Source organism: Grammomys surdaster, unplaced genomic scaffold, assembly GCF_004785775.1.
Source record: "Grammomys surdaster isolate TR1022 unplaced genomic scaffold, NIH_TR_1.0 188, whole genome shotgun sequence".
NCBI lineage: Eukaryota > Metazoa > Chordata > Mammalia > Rodentia > Muridae > Grammomys > Grammomys surdaster.
This window is the reverse complement of record NW_021604633.1, coordinates 3,385,687-3,389,353: the sequence shown is the minus strand read 5'-3', so window position 1 is coordinate 3,389,353 and position 3,667 is coordinate 3,385,687. Positions and strand designations below refer to the sequence as shown.

General features: G+C 47.2%; 1 non-coding gene across 1 annotated transcript; it reads right to left on the bottom strand.

Moving 5' to 3' along the window:
* Nucleotides 1–1,742: 1,742 nt before the first annotated feature.
* LOC114622487 lies at nucleotides 1,743–1,869 on the bottom strand. The gene has a single exon (XR_003711611.1). It is a non-coding gene; the product is annotated as a small nucleolar RNA SNORA17 (small nucleolar RNA).
* Between the last annotated feature and the right edge of the window lie 1,798 nt (nucleotides 1,870–3,667).

Here is a 3,667-nt window from a genome sequence, read left to right as displayed (position 1 = left end):
GGTGTCTCCTATGCTTGACTTGTGACCCATGGCTGGAAGACTTGTGAGGTGTCTCAGGTGCCTTCCAAAGCAAAGCACACTCGTTGATAGGTCAGGAGAGGGAAGAGATGACTCTTGGGTGTCTGCTTTGTCACAGACTGGTTTTGACATCAGAATTTGGTTTCTCCTGTGTTAGTAACTTTCTTCCTTTCTGGAACAAAAGCCCTGACAAAAGTGCTTCATAATGAAAGCATTTATTTTGGTTCACAGCTTTAAGTGCAGCCCATCATTGCAGAGGAGGTGTGGTAGCAGGAGCTTGAGGCCTGCCATATTGCATTTGCAGTCAGCAGCAGAGAGAGATGAATGTCTGTGCTGAGCTCAGCCATCCATTTTTGTTTTTTGTTTGTTTGTTTTTAAAAAACCGAAAACCTTTTTATTGGTTCTTCCTGAATTTCACATCATGCACCCCAATCCAACTCATCTCCCCATCCCCTCATACCTGCCCTCCACCCCTGCAACTTCCCCCCAACAAAAAAAATCTCACCATGGAAGCTGTAGAGTGTCAGGCATATGTATCTGATGGTACACCCGTTGTTCTCACTTCTTTGCTAGCAAGTGTTTATTGCAACGACTCTTTGGTCTGATATGAGGCCTCTGCCTTCTGCTGCTCTATCAGTACCGGAACCTCACTAGGAGTCTTTTTGGATATCCTGTTGTTGTCCTGTGTCATGGAGATCTTCTAATTTTGAATCTGAAGAACCAGCTCCTTAGTGCACTCTAGCAGTTCATTGATAGGGTAGATGGGTCAATTCAAAGCCCTGGATCTGGACGTGAGAGGTATCTGAGCTGGTCAGCCCACCAGCTCTCCCACTCACCCTCCCTCAGGGCTGGCTCACCAGCAACCCCTGCAACCATGGCCAGGTCTACCCTGCTGCCCAAGTGAAGTGCAAGCCCCCCTCTGTCTTGCAGCTGTTGAGGGACAGGGCAAGTTCTTCTACTCTCGTGAGTCATGGGCCAGCTCTCATGCCTGCCATGAGTGGCAAGGGGCAAGGGTGGAGGAGAGAAATTCTCCCTTGCCCATGCTGCCAGACTAGGGATGTCTGCCTGGCCTTTAGTGGTAATAGACCCCTGCTACTGCAGGGCCATGGAGCCAAATGTGGCCCCTAATGGTAGCACAGGCCAGGACCCCACCATGTTCCCACGTGGCATCATCAGCTACTCATATCAGGTTGTTCCTCACTACCCTCAAGTCTCCATTCTGCTCTCTTCATTGAGCCTACATCCTTCTGTTTCTCTTTCTCTTCCGTTTCTCCACCACTTATTTGGTCCTCTTCTCTTAGTGGTACTCGGAGTCTCCGAGAATCTGAGGTCATCTCAGGACTGGTCTCAGGAGTGCTATGCCCCACTCATGCATTATGACACCAGGTAGGGGTCATTTTGGGCATGGTCTGCTCCCTAGGCATTGACAGTACCAGAGTGGTGGTCATCTCAGGCTAAACCCCCTTTGCAATCCCTATGGTGCTAGTCTGGTGGTTATCTTGGGTGTGTTCCTTGCCTGGGCCACCTGAATGGCCCCATATGAGGTCTTGGGCTCATTCCAACATGAATCCTGTGGTCTCAGTTGGAGTTCTTCTAGTCTCCAGCTTCCTCTCTGCCCTCAGGGCCTGCGTGGCACCTGACTTGTGGTCATCTCAGGCCAGATCCCAGTCTGCTTACCCTGGTGCTGGACTGGTGGTTGTCTCAGGCTTGCTTTCTTTTCAGGGAACGTTAGGCTACTAATCATTCAGATATTCATAGGTCAGAACACTGAGCACAGACAGCCTGTCTCTCTGCCACCTAGAGAAGCACATGTGACACAGCAGCCACACCTGCAGTGCCTCTAGGTGCAGGCCACTCTATCCTTTTTATTCAACCCAGGACAGGACTTTAGCCTATGTGATGGTGCCACTCAAATTCCCATATGTCTTTTATAAGAACACTACTAAACTGTGAGGGCTTCACCCTCAAGACTTAATTATCTCCTGAATGTATCACTTCTTAGAACTGACTCACCAGGGACAGGTTTTGATACATGAAGGAGGAGGAGAGGTACCAACATTAAGATCACAACAGATGGGAACATGGGAAAAAATCAATGAAATTCTGTTTTCTTTAAATGATGTAGATGAGGACCTGGGCTGAATGAGCATCCTGTGCCCAAGTGAAGCAGCTCAGGGATAGTGGGGAAGATTTTTTGGTTTTTTGGTTCAGGTATGATGTGTGACCCTCTGTTATTACCCTAAAATAAGGGCATCACATACCCCAATGCCTGCACATTTCTGATCAAGCGCAATCTCCAGTAAGTGAAGTACAAAGACAGAAAACCATCCTCTTCCCCTGTGGGGAAGTGGAGTTTTGTTCTCAACAGCATTCTTTGATGACTCCACTGTGTAAGAGTAGAGACATCAACTGAAGAAAGATCAGTGCTCAGGAAGCAATAGTGATTTAAAGAACAATGTCCCATCCCTTCAGGTAGAGGAAGAGATGCAGTTTACCAATTCCACCATTTAACCTGGAGCTGGGATTACCCCTCTCTCATTAGAGCTGACACAGAAAAGCCACCCATAGCCCAGTAACCAAACCCTTGTCATGACTGACTTTATGGCTTGCTATTTGAAATCACCATGTAGCTTCCCACAGGGAATGCAGCTTTCCCCCTGATCAAAAGGCACCTTTTCCTGAGGTGAGGGTGTTCCAGTGTAGAATATGTTTTTCCTCTTTATACACAAACTCGTTTATTTTTCTAATAGGGTGAAACAGCTAAGGTCTGGTCCAGTTAATATGTGGGCTCCTGACTATGAAAAAAATTTTTGTTTTGGAGGATTGTAAAGTCCAACAGCTCTGAATTAAGGGAGAAAGTTAGCTGCTAAGAAGTGAAGTTTGTAGAGAAAGGGATTTGATGGGAAGTCTCTAAGACCCTTCAGCCCTGGTTGGTCAGCATGATATCAAAGGGAGACAGAGTGGGAGCAGCCAGATTCCTAAATCCTCAACACAAAAGTGCCAATTGCAGAAAAGATGCTCAAGGGAACCTGCTCAACAGTGGAAATAAGGACACAATAGAAACTCAGACTCTGCCCAAAGATGCAGGGAAAGAAGGGAAAACCAACCCAACCCAACCCAACCCAACCCAACCCAACCCAACCCAACCTAATCCAAACCAACCCAACCCAACCCAACCCAACCCAACCCAACCCAAACCAACCCAAACCAACCCAATCCAACCCAACCCAACCTAATCCAAACCAACCCAACCCAACCCAACCCAACCCAACCCAAACCAAAATAAAACAAGCCAAACCAAATCAACCAACCACTCAACCAACTGAAAACAAAACAAAGCAAAGCAAAACCAGATATAATAGATACAAACAGCAAAAGGAGGCACACTGGTGATAACCATTAAAAACAACTAATAGTATCCACATGGTCCATGGAAACAGGGAAGCAGCCACTAACACACAGAGTGCCATGAACACATAGAGTGCAAGAAGTGAGTCTCAGAACTTGGATGGGGACTAGGGACCACTCTACTCAAAGACAAGGACACAGGGTATTCTGTTGGAAGACTGAGCAGAGTGTGGCCCACTCTGCCATTCACTCTGCCAAGCAGGGAGAGTGTTTATACTGGATGAAACACAGCTTTAACAGG